Source organism: Blennius ocellaris, assembly GCF_963422515.1.
Source record: "Blennius ocellaris genome assembly, chromosome: 12".
NCBI classification, from domain to species: Eukaryota; Metazoa; Chordata; class Actinopteri; order Blenniiformes; family Blenniidae; genus Blennius; species Blennius ocellaris.
In genome coordinates this window covers 286,009-303,043 of record NC_137661.1, presented here as the reverse complement: position 1 = coordinate 303,043, position 17,035 = coordinate 286,009, and positions in this window count along the sequence as shown.

The window sequence follows — 17,035 nt, the reverse complement described above, 5'->3', positions numbered from 1 at the left end:
GACTGGGATTTCTGTGTTATTATCAGAGCATCCAAATTAGAGAAAGTTTAATGGTTGTGAGGGAGATTGAATATCTTATATATAACATACTGCAATGAATCACTTGGATGCTTGTCAGTTTGCAATCATCAATGAGAGATCAGTACATTTGAACAAATACTAATGATTCTGATTTAAATATTTTTTCAGACGCAGTGTTCAATCAGAATGTCACGTCATCGTAGCAGCGAATGCGTGGGCATGGAGCATTCATATGCACACCCAACAATGCACACAGCATCTGTGCTGACCACGGATCCAGAGACCGTAAAGGAATTGAGTGTCGCATGTCTGCATGCAGAACACTCCTATGACTCATCAATCAAGTTTGAGATTTTTTATGTAACATAAGCTCAGTTTGTTTATTTTTATTCGTCTGTATTGCAACAGATCTTCGAGATGCTGAAAGAGATGGAGGAGGTCATGGAAATCAAGAAGGGGGACCTGAGACTCATCGATTACATTTTTGATGTTATGCTTCCAGAATTAAGATGATCAATCAATGGAGGACATCATAGAAGTAGTGGTCAATATTTTGTGTCTTTTGAAACCTATCTGCATGCACCTTGTCCATCTTTTTCAGATCATCATCAACATCCTGATGGCTGAAGGTCACACAAGGCTTCAAGCACAGGTCATCATAGCCAGTGGGAGAAAGTTCTAGCAAGCTCCTGTCGTCTGTGCTCTCATCCTCCCTGCCGGATGTCTATCAATATAGTGGTTTGAAGTCTCCTGTCCCAATTTTCAGAGTGTATCTTTTATCTATCTGTCTGTCCTCTCCTCTATCCTCTCACCCCAACCGGCCAGCAGAATGCCTCCACCTCTGAGTCTGGTTTCTGCAAAGATTTCTTCCTGTTAGAGGGACTTTTTCCCTTTCCACAGTCGCTCACGCTTGCTCATGTGGATTTGTTTGGTTTTGTCTTTAAAAGTGCTTTTAATATATAATAAAGAACAATGACGTGATTCATGGATGGTTTTATTCTTTTAAAGTTGTCAGAGGTACTTTTTGAAGGTTTGTCATGGACATTTACTCTGAAGTAACTACAGTTACTCTCCATTTTTGTAGTTAGTTTTGCTTAATGCACCACACATTGTCACTGCATGAATGAAGAAGGCAGATCAGTTTAGTAGCTGAACTCTACAGATGTGGTTCCAGCTGCAGTGTCTTGTTGAAATAGGTTCAGAGAGATATTGAATATGGAATATGATGGGGGGGGGATTCTCCCTCTTCAATCCACTTGGCTCTGGACCTTATAAACACTCTGAGCTCTATTCACATAATATCTACCTGGATGTTTCTCCAGTGTTCTTGTGCTTCTTCAAACTGAACATGATCCATGAAACCGTGACGTAACTGAAGCAGTGACATCAGTTGTCCTTTTAAATATGGCGGCGACCACAAACACGCATGGCGGCGGCCAAAAACAAGTATGTCGGTGCCCATAAGCCACCATTGTGATACCGCACTGGCGAGGTTTGCGTTTTGAGAGTAGTATGGCGCTGACCGTGAGTAATAATGGCGGCGTCCACAAACAAGCATGTCAGCGGCCGTACACCGCCATTTTTATACCGCACTGGCGAGGTTTCAAGTCTGGAGGAGCACGGTTGCATTGCGGATCATGTTCTCTGGCCTCCCACCGACAGTGACGCTGTAATTGTGCGTCGGAACAAAACATATTGCATGTAGTACTGCCTCCCACCAACAGTGGCGCTGGGGTGGTGATTCGGATCAAAATGGCCGAACAAGATGGCGGCGGTGGATTCCCCACCGACGGCTTCTCAGTGCATGTGATTGTCGCCCCTCAATGATGTACGGGCACGTCAAGAAAAGAAAGGTGGATGCTGAAGGCCGAAATTTCAAGAAGATTTGGAGCACTAAATATTTGTTTACTGAAGTCGGTGGTAAACCCGTCTGTTTAGTTTGTGGAGAGCACGTCGCCGTGTTTAAGGAGTACAATGTGAGTCGGCATTATGAGACAAAACACGCGGAGAAATACAGACACTTGGCGGAGGCTGAGAGAGCGCGAATATCAGAAGACTTGCTAGCAAAGCTAGCAAAACAACAAGGCTGTTTTAGCAAACTACACACAGCCCGGGATGCAGCGACCAAGACCAGCTTCGTTATATCCCACAAAATCGCTAAAAACAGCAAGCCGTTCTCGGATTGGCGAGTTTGTGAAAGAGTGCTTGGTGGGCTCTGCCGCGCTAATATGCCCTGAGAATAAAGAAGCATTTGAAAAAGTCCCGCTGTCCAGGCGAACCGTCACCAGAAGGGTGAAAGGAATCGCGGAGAATCTCGAATGTCAGCTCAAAAGTGGAGTTGAAAGTTTTGACTTTTTCTCTTTGGCTTTGGATGAGAGCTGTGGTGTCCGTGACACTGCCCAGTTACTGGTATTTCTCCGGGGAATAAGGCAGGACTTCAAGATTACGGAGGAGCTGGCAGCATTGAGGTCAATAAAAGGAACGACAACGGGAAACGATCTGTTCAAGGAGGTCGATGCATGCATGGTCAAGCTTGGACTGAAATGGGACAAACTGGTAGGCGTCACTACTGATGGTTGTCCGAATATGACAGGAAAACATGTCGGACTTTTGAAACAGATCCAAGATAAAGTGACTGAACTCGGCACAGAGCATCATTTAGTGTTGATACATTGTATTATACATCAGCATGTACTGTGCAGGTCTGTGCTAAAACTTAACCATGTTATTGATGTTGTAACAAAAACGGTTAACTTTATCAGGGCACGAGCATTAAATCACAGGCAGTTTGTTGCACTTTTAGAGGAGCATGAGAATGAACATGGTGACATCAGTACCACACAGCTGTCAGATGGCTCAGTCTGGGCAAAGTGCTCAAAAGATTTTGGGACCTGAAAACAGAGATTCAAGAGTTTTGTGAGATGAAAGGCAAAAACATCCCCGAGCTTTCAGATATGAACTGGATGGCAGATTTTGCATTTGCTGTTGATGTGACGGCACTGATGAATGAACTGAGCACTAAACTGCAAGGCAAGGGCCTTTTCGTTCATGACATGCATAACCTGGTGAAGGCTTTTATGAGAAAGTTGCTGTTTCTTTCAAGTCAACTACAGAACAACACTCTCACTCACATGCAAACCCTTAAATAAGTCAGACCATCAGCCAATCATCTCTGCAGGTACTCATCCATGTTAGGAGATTTGCATGGTGAGTTTTTAAGGCGATTTGATGATTGTAAAAACATTGAGGATGAAATGCACCTGGTTTCCTCTCCCTTTGCCTGCAGAGTAGATGATGCACCCAGTGATGTTCAGCTGGAGCTCATTGACCTGCAGTCTGACACAGTACTGGCAGAGCACTTTAAGTCAGCATCACTGCTGGAGTTCTACTCATCTCTTAAGGAGGAGAACTTTCCAAACATGAGGAGACATGCTCAGAAGATGTTGGTTCTGTTTGGATCTACCTACATATGTGAACAAACATTCTCAGTAATGAAGTTTACCAAATCCAGGTTCAGATCCTCTCTTACTGATGATCATCTGTCAGCTGTGCTTCGCATCTCCACCTCAGACATTCAACCTGACTTTGATGCACTCGTTAAAGGGCAGCAAAGGCTAGATTTCTCTCACTGAACAAGAAAATACCCAAATGTGTGTTCACTATTACTTTTTATCTGCACAGCTTGGCAGTTTGACAGTCATAATGTGACATATCTTGTTAATGATATTTGGCATACAAAGACATTGTGATGTCTTAATAGAAAAAAGTGTTTTTGGTTAATGTAATTAAAAAAAGAGTTACAAATGTTTCATGTTTACAATTGTTTTGAATAGCTGCACTGAATAAAAACATTTTTTGTTAAAATAACCCTCACTTTCTCTTTACCTAATAATAACACAGACACTTACCAGCATGTGTAAACAATGCCATTTACTGCTTTCAATTTAGAAATAAAATTCATATGCAGAATAGAGTATAAACTTTTGGCAAGTTTCCGGAATAAATGTGAATGTTTGATGAGAGGCTGTATCTGGCAGCATGAATCACTCATTGAGTAAAAAGAAAAAAGTGATGGCACGTGTCGCCCCAATTAATCCCTAAAACACAAGAGCCTCTAAACGTATTGAGAACAGGTAGGAAGCATATTACGAGCTAATAAAACTAGTAAACAGAGTCCATGTGTGTATCAGTGAAAGTGAGCAGGTTTTATGTTTCTATGTTTCTTCAGGTGAGATGTCCAGTTCCTGGACGTTCACAGCACTTTCACGGCTGGGAGACATAGTTTGCATTGTACAGAGAGGTTAAGAGATTTCTCCGACTTTAAAACATAGTGATGAAAGCAACTGTCTGCAGAATCCATGGCAAAGCATGGATTGTCAGCCTGAAAGCGTCGGGAAGTGTCGCAATGCCAGTGCATGGCGCATGTGACAGCTGCATTTCTAGTTTATTCCATCTGATTTCTACTGTAATCCTGCTCAGTAATCCCAGTTTTTATCGAGCATACCTGTAACGAGATTACACATTTTTTTATGTACTGTAACAGATTACAGTTATATGTTTTTTGTATCCTAATTATGTAACACTGTTACATGTATTCCATGACTACCCAACCCTGGTTGCACCTAAACATGTGATACACACTCAGACCTTACTGAGACTTACTAAACTAAAGTTTTCTAGCTGTGCAATGACTTGAAGTAAAGCTCTGGTAAACAAGCTGCATGTAATGATGTTCATGTAGGTACAAACAGCCAGAAGAGTCTTTAGAGCCAGAAGTGGACAGACGAAATCACCTTGTACTGCAGGTGACAGGAGGAGCAGCAAGGTGGGCGAGATACAGGTTCTGGGAGATTCCCACAACACACTGTAGACAAAAGAAAAGTGTTCAATGCACAGGTTCCACAAGTTGAGAGACTCTTAAGATCAACACCAGGAGACACCAGATCACTTTGATTGATTGTGAGGACAACACACACGGAGTGAGGTGGTATTGAAAGGCTAATTGCAGGAGGAAAGGTTTGTTTTGTAGAATGGGTCTCTTGTATTAAATTCAATGTAATTTGGATCAAATGTCTTTGTTATTTTAAAAGCATGTTTTGTTGTGAGATGTAATTTAATTTAATCACAATAACCAGCCAAAGTATTTTCTATGTTTACTACGTTTAAAACTAAATGATCAACCATCTCAACAGTCATTGGTGGACATTTAATGTATATTTCATCACCTGAAGAGTCCAACTTTGCTTTACATCTTTAACTTATATACAAGTGAAATCACAGCTCTAAGTTCTTGTTACTGAATAGTCCCTAAACGGCTCACCTGTCTCTGGCTGTGAGGCCCTGTCCGGAGGGATGGATGAGCCCGATGAAACGTGGGATCAGCCGTTGGTGGAGATTTCCACTCAACCCTTTGAAGCGCTGCTCCCACGTTCCTCCACTTGGACCATGGTTTAATCGAGGAAAATCGTGTCGATGCTGACTTGTGACTTGTAAACAGTGCGTGCACGAGGAGAACTGGGCTCGTTCATGTCTCTCGCACACGTTTTAGTAGGCGTTCCATCTCGGGAGCAGGTAGAGCTTTGCGTGCATTTTTCAAAAGGTGGAGAGGGCGGTTCTTTCCTAAAATTCGGGAAAATCCTACTGTACTCCTTTAAGATAGAGCTGCTCAGGCTGGTTTAATTGAGAAAAAAATCATGTTATTTTCTTAAGATAGAGGTGATCAGGCTGGTTTGATCTAGAAAATCACATTACTGTCTTTAGATAGAGCTGATCAGGCTGGTTTGATTTAGAAAATCACGTTACTGTCTCTAGATGGTGCTGCTCAGGCTGGTTTGATTTAGAAAATCACGTTACTGTCTCTAGATGGAGCTGCTCAGGCTGGTTTAATAAAAAAAAAAAAAACTGACTTTAGGTAGAGATGCTTAGTGTTGGAATTCGTTCCTGTGTTCCCCTGAATTCCTGCTTGTTCGTTTGATCCGGGAGAGGCAGGAACAGAGTTAATTTCTTCAATAGTGAATTTAATAATCACACAAACAAGAGATTACAAAAATACATATATCAGATTACATAATACGAGCTCAGACCGTTCTTCCTTGCAGACCCAAGTGTGCAGGCCAGGTTTACAATGAAGAAGGGCACAACTGCAACACGTGGTTCATATTTATACATTTGCATACACCACCTCAACCTCACATTGGTCGGTTCCTCGTGATGTATGCGTTGCTATAGTGAATTTGCTATTCCTTTGTTCCCAAAACTGCTTCAAACTGGTTCTTCTCAGAGCTTGACGTTCTGTGGGACAAAGTGACCTCTTATCTGTTGATCCAATCTTACCTTGACCATGTTTTTGCAAGTAGAGCACTGAGGAGACATCGCCAACCAACTTGGAATGTCCCTGAACATGGATTTATAGCTGTGTTTTCCCAACTTGGGCAGTGGGAGAAACCCCAGTAGTGTAGAAACACAACTGAATACAATATGTCCAGTTGTCACACAGAAAACAAATGTTCAACCACTATATTCCTTCAATTCCCCTTTTGACCTCTGACCCCAGAGGTCAATAATTAGTGTCAATACAGTATGAGGCACTCTTCGTATAATAGAGGTCATATGTAAGCAAAATCAACAATCATATACTCAAATAGCAACATACAAAACTTTTAAACGGTGGTGACTCCCCCTTGAACTGCAACCTTGTCGTGGTGGGGGAGTTTGAGCACCCGAATGACCCTCGGAGCTATGTTGTCGGGGGACTTGCCCCTCCTGTGGGCCCACCACCTACAGAGGCTGCCGTAGGGGTTGGGTGCATTGTGGATTGGGGGGCAGTCGACGGCAGAGGCCTCGACGACCCGATCCCCAGCCACAGAATCTGGCTATTGGGACATGGAATGTGACCTCGCTGGGGGGGAAGGAGCCCGAGCTTGTGAGGGAGGCTGAGAGATACCGTCTAGATATAGTCGGGCTCGCCTCCACTTACAGCTTGGACTCCGGAACCCAGCTCCTCGACGGGGGCTGGATACTCCACTGCTCTGGAGTTACCCTCTCTCTCTGGAGTTGCCCTGTCTCTCGGCTGGCCTGGGAACGCCTTGGGGTGCCACCGGAAGAGCTGGAGGAAGTGTCTGGGGTGAGGGAAGTCTGAGCAGAGTTGCCTCCGCGACGCGGCCCCGGATAAGCGGCAGAAAATGGATGGATGGATGGATGGACTTGGCACGTCACATGAACAGAGAGGAGCGCTATTTCACCTCCTCCCTTGCTGTCGTCTACTTCTCTGTGTTCTTCTTACTTCGGTGGATTATTCCGCCCTTTATCGTGTGGAGCTGTCTCCTGGATCAGCCAATCCAGGGGCAACTTGCTTCAGATGGATGGAGGTCTCCTGAAGAGTGCGATGTGGTTCTCCCGCCAGAGTACACTGCGACAGATGGCACCGCATTGTTCCTCTTTTATCCAGGGTTCGACTAACGGCCGGACCCTCCTCTCCAGTACCCTGGAATAGACTTTCCTGGGGAGCCTTTGTCACTCAGCCGAACAGCGTGAGACGTCCTCTCGACGACCTTAAATCGACCCGTTCACCTGGGCTCGGACCACTTCCTCTTTATCACCCTGAGAAGTACCCAGGGGCTGGTGTTGAGGATCTCAGCCGAGTCCCCCCTGGCTGCCGGTCCCGGCAACATGTGCAGAGAAACGAGATTCCAGACATCTCAAAACTGCGTTGTCACATCTCTCACCTGAACATAGATTTTTCTCTTGTATAGATTTGGCTAATGCTTTTTTCTGTCTGCCACTGGCGGATCAGGTGAAACCACTGCAAACAGGTCCGACTTATTGCCGCCAATGCAAACCAAACTCCTGTTCCGGGAATACAAAGACCGAACAGCGCTTAACAAAGGGCCCCGGACTCCATGCTCCCGGAGCACCCCCCCACAGGATGTCTCAGGGGACGCGGTCGAACGCCTTCTCAAGATCCAGAAAACACATGTGGACTGGTTGGGCAAACTCCCATGAACCCTCAAGCAGCTGGTGGAGGGTATAGAGCTGGTCCAGTGTTCCACGACCAGAATGAAAACCGCATTATTCCTCTTGGATCCAAGGTTTGACTAACGGCCGGACCCTCCACTCCAGTACACTGGAATAGACTTTCCTGGGGAGGCTGAGTTTGAGTGTGTAGTTGGAACACACCCTCCGATCCCCCTCCTTGAAGAGAGGGACCACGACCCCATTCTGCCTGTCCAGAGGTACCGTCCCCGCGTCACGCGATGTTGCAGGGATGAAGGGCCCAGGACTCCATGCTCCTGGAGCATGGAGTCGGTTTGCCAGAATTTCCTCGGGGCAGACCGAAAGTCCTTTTCCATGGCCTCTCCAAACTCCTCCCAGACCCGAGTTATTGCCTCCACCACAGCCATGAACTATGGGTCATGACCGAAAGAACGAGATCCCGGATACAAGCGGTTGAAGTGAGCTTCCTGCGTAGGGTGGCTGAGCGCACCCTTAGAGATAGGATAAGGAGCTTGAGAGTTGGTTTTTAGAATAAAGTTTGTATTTTACTAGACCATAGTCGTACTTTCACTATTCAAGTTTAAACATGAAGTGTTTATCAGGTTGAAGCAGTTTCATTATGCTGGATTTGACTGCTTATGGTCTTCTCATCAGTTGTGGCCGAAAAAATGCTTCAGACGAGATACTGAGTGTGTTTTTAGAATAAAGTTTGTATTTCACGAAACATACTAAACTCTCACTATTCAACTTTTAAATGATGTGTTTATCAGGTTCAAGCAGTTTCAACCAGTTTTATTTAGTGGAGTAACTGCTATTTTCATTTCATCAGTAGTGGCCGAAATGGTGCTCCTCACGGGATATAGAGTGATTTGGGAATAAAGTTTTTATTTCATTAGAACAAACTAGTAGTTTCTCAATTCAAGTTTAAACATGATGGAGTTAGCAGTCGCAAGTACTTTCAAACAATTATATTTAGTGGAGTAACTGCTATTTTCATTTCATAAGGAGTGGCCGAAATGATGCTCCTCACGGGATATAGAGTAATTTTGGAAGAAAGTTTTTATTTCATTAGAACAAACTAGTACTTTCTCAATTCAAGGTTAAATGATGTGTTTATCAGGTTCAAGCAGTTTCAACCAGTTTTATTTAGTGGAGTAACTGCTATTTTCATTTCATCAGTAGTGGCCGAAATGATGCTCCTCACGGGATATAGAGTGATTTTGGAATAAAGTTTTTATTTCATTAGAACAAACTAGTACTTTCTCAATTCAAGGTTAAATAATGTGTTTATCAGGTTCAAGCAGTTTCAACCAGTTTTATTTAGTGGAGTAACTGCTATTTTCATTTCATCAGTAGTGGCCGAAATGATGCTCCTCACGGGATATAGAGTGATTTTGGAATAAAGTTTTTATTTCATTAGAACAAACTAGTACTTTCTCAATTCAAGGTTAAATGATGTGTTTATCAGGTTCAAGCAGTTTCAACCAGTTTTATTTAGTGGAGTAACTGCTATTTTCATTTCATCAGTAGTGGCCGAAATGATGCTCCTCACGGGATATAGAGTGATTTTGGAATAAAGTTTTTATTTCATTAGAACAAAGTAGTACTTTCTCAATTCAAGTTAAAATGATGTGTTTATCAGGTTCAAGCAGTTTCAACCAGTTTTATTTAGTGGAGTAACTGCTATTTTCATTTCATCAGTAGTGGCCGAAATGATGCTCCTCACGGGATATAGAGTGATTTTGGAATAAAGTTTTTATTTCATTAGAACAAACTAGTACTTTCTCAATTCAAGGTTAAATGATGTGTTTATCAGGTTCAAGCAGTTTCAATCAGTTTTATTTAGTGGAGTAACTGCTATTTTCATTTCATCAGGAGTGGCCGAAATGATGCTCCACACGGGATATAGAGTAATTTTGGAATAAAGTTTTTATTTCATTAGAACAAACTAGTACTTTCTCAATTCAAGGTTAAATGATGTGTTTATCAGGTTCAAGCAGTTTCAACCAGTTTTATTTAGTGGAGTAACTGCTCTTTTCATTTCATCAGTAGTGGCCGAAATGATGCTCCTCACGGGATATAGAGTGATTTTGGAATAAAGTTTTTATTTTATTAGAACAAAGTAGTACTTTCTCAATTCAAGTTAAAATGATGTGTTTATCAGGTTCAAGCAGTTTCAACCAGTTTTATTTAGTGGAGTAACTGCTATTTTCATTTCATCAGGAGTGGTCGAAATGATGCTCCTCACGGGATATAGAGTAATTTTGGAATAAAGTTTTTATTTCATTAGAACAAACTAGTACTTTCTCAATTCAAGGTTAAATGATGTGTTTATCAGGTTCAAGCAGTTTCAACCAGTTTTATTTAGTGGAGTAACTGCTATTTTCATTTCATCAGTAGTGGCCGAAATGATGCTCCTCACGGGATATAGAGTGATTTTGGAATAAAGTTTTTATTTCCTTAGAACAAACTAGTACTTTTTCAATTCAAGTTTAAACATGAAGTGTTTATAAGGTTAAAGCAGTTTCAACCTCTTTTATTATGCTGGATTTGACTGTTATGGTCTTTTCATCAGTTGTGGCCGAAAAGATGCTTCAGACGAGATACTGAGTATGTTTTTCGAATAAAGTTTTAATTTTATTAGGACAAACTCGTACTTTCACTATTCAAGTATCTACCCAGATAAATGTACACTAACACAACTATTGCTCACCCAAGGTGCTAAAAACACTGTGTTGCAGCTGCGAGGTTACAATTTGTATAGACTACAGAAGTGAAAGCCACAGGTGCATTAACAACATTTTCGCACTTTTCGAAACACAGCTTTTGCGTGACTCCTACCATGAGTCGTCAGAGACACTGCGTGCTCAGAGCAAAGATACCTCGGGAGCCACATGACCCAGTTGAAGACTGTTGTCGCCGGTCTTCTATGCCTGTCTACACAGGAGAGAAGAAACCTCAACAGCGAGTTGCTATGACACACTGATGGATATCAGTGCTCTCAGCCACACCACCACGTGGTCTCGCAGCTCTTTCACTCCTTTTCAGGAGAAGGAACATTGTCATTTTCCAGCACCTGACAGTGCTATCAGCTCCCTCACTCTCTCCACCGGAGAGAACCAGGATGTTCTAGCTCAGATGACTCTGAACATTCCGATATCCCAAGGGTACCTGGTCTTTGGACCAGCCAGCTTGAGTCCCTTGCAGAGGACATAGAGCAGTTCGAACCAAACAACCCGGAGATTCGTGTAGCGGACAACCTGGTGGAGGTTGAACGCTGCCTCTTCAACCTGCCTCATCCTTCGTCCCGAGAGAAGCTTACGCTTCTCTGGAAGATGACATCCAGGAGTGTCCATGTTTACATAGAGTCCCTCCCATCTGCCATCAGAGACCATTACTCAGCCCTCTGTCATGCGCTTAGGGAAGCAGGATCATCTGCACAATGATCCTGCCTCTGCAAACTTTGGTGCATTTACAATCACTCAAAAGGGGGCGGAGACTCCCAGATAGTATTTATAGGTGCCTAAGGGCTGCCTACTTCCAAGGCCACAATGCACCAGGATTGGACAAAGACCAGACTTTTAAGTCCCTCTTCGTTAACAACCTCCACAACAGTGTGTGGATCGATGTCGCCCTTTTCTGCAGGACCAAAAACCCCACCATGAAAGACCTCCGCAAACATGCGCAGATGGTGTGGGAGCTGCACCACCGTTCAGGTGAAAACTATGATGGTGATGCAGGTGTCCTGAGGTCTCAGGTGAGGAGAGGTAAGTCTAAAAACCGAGGCTGAGGTCAGACTCAAAACAACTGGGATGCAGATGTCCCACAGTGGATTAAAACCTGCATCAGAGTGGTGAAGCAGCACCTGAACCCGCCTGGTAAGAAGGGACCTGGCTCCCCCTGACCGCATGACTTGGCCCCTCCCCTCCGCACACAAAGTTCATTTTGGCAGGAGGAGGAGATCCAGGAGGTGAAAGAGGCCCATTTGACATTCTTGGGTAATCTTGGCTATGCCAACCACAGATACACTTCAGTGGTGGTAGGGGTTGTTGACACTCTCTCACTGCTTGGTACTGGGTCAGAAATCCCCCTCATGTGTTCAGACACCTTCGCACGGGTTGCTAGAACCACGCTTGCGCATGCCACTTAAGGAAAGCCACTTCAGGTGGAAGAGTGTAGCATAAACAACCGAGGCTTCACTCAGGACTTGCACCACATCACTCAATGTGTCTGGGTCAACAGCTTTCCAGGACATGTCAGCGACGCATCCCATCCACGTCACTGATCTGGACACAGAAGAACTGCTTATTGGTCAGGACATCCTAAACCGACTCGCTGCCACCAAACGGCGCCTTTGGTCCCAAGTCGTCAGCCCGACTCCCATTGGCTAAGAACTAGGCCACCCAGCTTCTAACAGCAATCGTTCAGCCAACCCACGGGTCCAAAATCTGACACCTGGTCAGATTAAAGTGACCGCATTTCCACCTTTAGAGATGTTAACTGACAGTTCATTCCACAATCTTGAACTAATTCTCATCTCATTGACAATCTGCCTTCGTCCCTCACCAGCGACGACACGCATGACACAACTCTCCTCATTTCCACAACCAAAACCATCACCAGCGCTCACCATGTTAACCTTGAACAGGTTCTTCAGGGTACAAAACCGAGCACCGAAGGTGACATGGTTGTGCACGCTCCAATGACTCAACCAGAGAATACAGACATTTCAGGTAAACAGACCATGTCTGAAACCAGAAGAACCTTATTCAGGCTTCGAGTCAAAGACCGAGCAACGCTCTGCTGAGGCTCGCACTTTACCACAACAGAAACAAGGAGATGCATTTGTATGAGGAGGTCTCCCGCGATTATCACACGATCTTCGCAAGGGACTCGCACAAAAAGGGGGGGGGGGAGTCACAGACATCCACCCAGTGCGCGTCCCCACTGACTTCGAGGCACTGCCATCTTCTGAAACCCAGTACATACCCTTTCTAGCTGACGGGGTCAAGCGGTCCTGGTTCACTGGTTTGAAACAGCCTGCGCTCCAATCTCACACCTTCCCTGTTATTCAAGATTGTTATATCTAAAGAGAAACATAAATCAATTTAAATAACACTTTTTTTGGCATTAACTATTTCCAGTTTAGCTGGTGGTGGCCCAATGTCATTATTATTTGATAAATAACCAATTTATTCTAATGAATAATTTTTCATAAATAAATTATTTTTGATAAAATGTTGCTCCGTGCTCTTGTTCATCTTCCAACATGTGAGATGTTGTTGATGAATACACAGCACAGTTCCACAGTAACCAATGTGTTTTACACAGCCACTGTTCTTTGTGTCAACATGTAGGTCCAGAACACAACTAAAGACGATGTCTCTAGACATCCAGAAGACTTCCTCAGAAGAGCCTGAATGAAAGTTTTTTGAGACGTCTTTCCTGAACATTATATTGACGTCTGGTCTGGCCGTCACTGAAAACACGTTTCAAAAGAAACAGAACACGTCATCAGTCTACCACGGGACATACACAGAGAGTCAGTTTAGTATTACCATTAACATGCATTTAATTGGACTATGGAAGAAAACCAGAGAACCCTGAGGAAACACATGCACACACAAGTTAATTCCACAAACACCTCCAGGTGGATTTAAATCCACGATTTTCTGTCTGTAGCCATTGAGACAATTTGACCATTGTAATTGATAGAGCTGATAAAACCTTTATTTGGTATATAGTTGTAATCTCAATATGAAAGGTTGTAGAAATTAATCATGCCCAAAAACTCCTGCAGGGCCTTAACCGAGGCTGGACGAGGGAAATCTGTCACCGCTTGCACCTTAGAAGGCAATGGAATGGCACCCTGAGTTGAAATACGATGACCCAAAAAGTCAATCACAGGCAGACCAAACTGGCACTTAGCAGGGTTGACAATTAGGCCATGTTCCTCAAGGCCAGACCTGGGCATTTTAAGGCCCGCGGGCCAAATGCGGCCCGTGACCCGATTCTGACCGGCCCGCGAAAGGTTGCTTAGAATTAAGAAAACAAAAGCTTCTTTCGAATTTTAATGTGTGGACTAAAACCATCGGCTCTATAAATTAAAATGGAAATGCTTTTACTTTGAAGCCTGTTTATTTATGTACAGTGTACGTAACCTACGTACGTCGTATACGTAACCCGTAAAACAAGTCAATCAGTGCATGCAAGAGATGTCGGTGGAGAATCAAAAATGGCGGTGTTGCGGGCGCCGCCATACTTATTTACCGGTCGCCGCCATTTTGAAAATATGCGTACCGGAAGTGACGTTTACTGTAGCGAGATACAGGAAGTGACGTATCAGACCCCGCGGAACGTCGGGAATTACGTTTTCGGAGGCCCACCCACCGGAAGTGACGTTGGAGGACCCACTCGCCGGAAAAAAAACTGTGCGCCGCGCTTCAAACGCACATTTGTTCCCATTGCATTGTTTTCTTCACACGTGTACTCGAAGCTCAACAGAGTAAAGGATTGTCTTCTGCTAAGGTAAATAATTGCATTTTTTTCTATGTGTAAAGTATCAGCCTGCACTAATAAGAACGAAATAGTAGGTGGAGTTATACCAGTATTTAGAGACTATGTTTATACTCGCACTGGAAGACCGGAGCCAGATCAGCTTCACAACCTTCCATGAGGGAACAGATATGTTCATCTCTCCCCAACTGTGTCAGTCTGTCCACATATCTGCTGCTTTATTTCTCCGTCCAGACAACTCACAGTTTACTGTGTGCCTTCACTTATCACTCCTGCTAACTGCAGTTTCATCACAACATTTAGTTGCGTTTACGTCCTAAATGGCTGAATTTTGTCACGTGGGTGAAAAGCCTCAAAACGGTGTGCATCAGCCTGCACTAATAAGTAGGACATGGTTGATAGGTGTCATTATATCAGTATTAGTGAGAGGAAGAGTCGTTGTATAGTTATGTTGGGAGCAATTCAAGTAAGATCAGCTCAAAGTTTATGTTGCTCTTTTTTTATCTTTGTTCCATGTGTTGGTTTATTTAGACCCGTACTGGTATTTTTTATCATACTGCATTACTGGATTTTTACAACCTGACTGGGATTTCTGTGTTATTATCAGAGCATCCAAATTAGAGAAAGTTTAATGGTTGTGAGGGAGATTGAATATCTTATATATAACATACTGCAATGAATCACTTGGATGCTTGTCAGTTTGCAATCATCAATGAGAGATCAGTACATTTGAACAAATACTAATGATTCTGATTTAAATATTTTTTCAGACGCAGTGTTCAATCAGAATGTCACGTCATCGTAGCAGCGAATGCGTGGGCATGGAGCATTCATATGCACACCCAACAATGCACACAGCATCTGTGCTGACCACGGATCCAGAGACCGTAAAGGAATTGAGTGTCGCATGTCTGCATGCAGAACACTCCTATGACTCATCAATCAAGTTTGAGATTTTTTATGTAACATAAGCTCAGTTTGTTTATTTTTATTCGTCTGTATTGCAACAGATCTTCGAGATGCTGAAAGAGATGGAGGAGGTCATGGAAATCAAGAAGGGGGACCTGAGACTCATCAATTACATTTTTTATGTTATGCTTCCAGAATTAAGATGATCAATCAATGGAGGACATCATAGAAGTAGTGGTCAATATTTTGTGTCTTTTGAAACCTATCTGCATGCACCTTGTCCATCTTTTTCAGATCATCATCAACATCCTGATGGCTGAAGGTCACACAAGGCTTCAAGCACAGGTCATCATAGCCAGTGGGAGAAAGTTCTAGCAAGCTCCTGTCGTCTGTGCTCTCATCCTCCCTGCCGGATGTCTATCAATATAGTGGTTTGAAGTCTCCTGTCCCAATTTTCAGAGTGTATCTTTTATCTATCTGTCTGTCCTCTCCTCTATCCTCTCACCCCAACCGGCCAGCAGAATGCCTCCACCTCTGAGTCTGGTTTCTGCAAAGATTTCTTCCTGTTAGAGGGACTTTTTCCCTTTCCACAGTCGCTCACGCTTGCTCATGTGGATTTGTTTGGTTTTGTCTTTAAAAGTGCTTTTAATATATAATAAAGAACAATGACGTGATTCATGGATGGTTTTATTCTTTTAAAGTTGTCAGAGGTACTTTTTGAAGGTTTGTCATGGACATTTACTCTGAAGTAACTACAGTTACTCTCCATTTTTGTAGTTAGTTTTGCTTAATGCACCACACATTGTCACTGCATGAATGAAGAAGGCAGATCAGTTTAGTAGCTGAACTCTACAGATGTGGTTCCAGCTGCAGTGTCTTGTTGAAATAGGTTCAGAGAGATATTGAATATGGAATATGATGGGGGGGGGGGGATTCTCCCTCTTCAATCCACTTGGCTCTGGACCTTATAAACACTCTGAGCTCTATTCACATAATATCTACCTGGATGTTTCTCCAGTGTTCTTGTGCTTCTTCAAACTGAACATGATCCATGAAACCGTGACGTAACTGAAGCAGTGACATCAGTTGTCCTTTTAAATATGGCGGCGACCACAAACACGCATGGCGGCGGCCAAAAACAAGTATGTCGGTGCCCATAAGCCACCATTGTGATACCGCACTGGCGAGGTTTGCGTTTTGAGAGTAGTATGGCGCTGACCGTGAGTAATAATGGCGGCGTCCACAAACAAGCATGTCAGCGGCCGTACACCGCCATTTTTATACCGCACTGGCGAGGTTTCAAGTCTGGAGGAGCATGGTTGCATTGCAGATCATGTTCTCTTGCCTCCCACCGACAGTGACGCTGTAATTGTGCGTCGGAACAAAACATATTGCATGTAGTACTGCCTCCCACCAACAGTGGCGCTGGGGTGGTGATTCGGATCAAAATGGCCGAACAAGATGGCGGCGGTGGATTCCCCAACGACGGCTTCTCAGTGCATGTGATTGTCGCCCCTCAATGATGTACGGGCACGTCAAGAAAAGAAAGGTGGATGCTGAAGGCCGAAATTTCAAGAAGATTTGGAGCACTAAATAT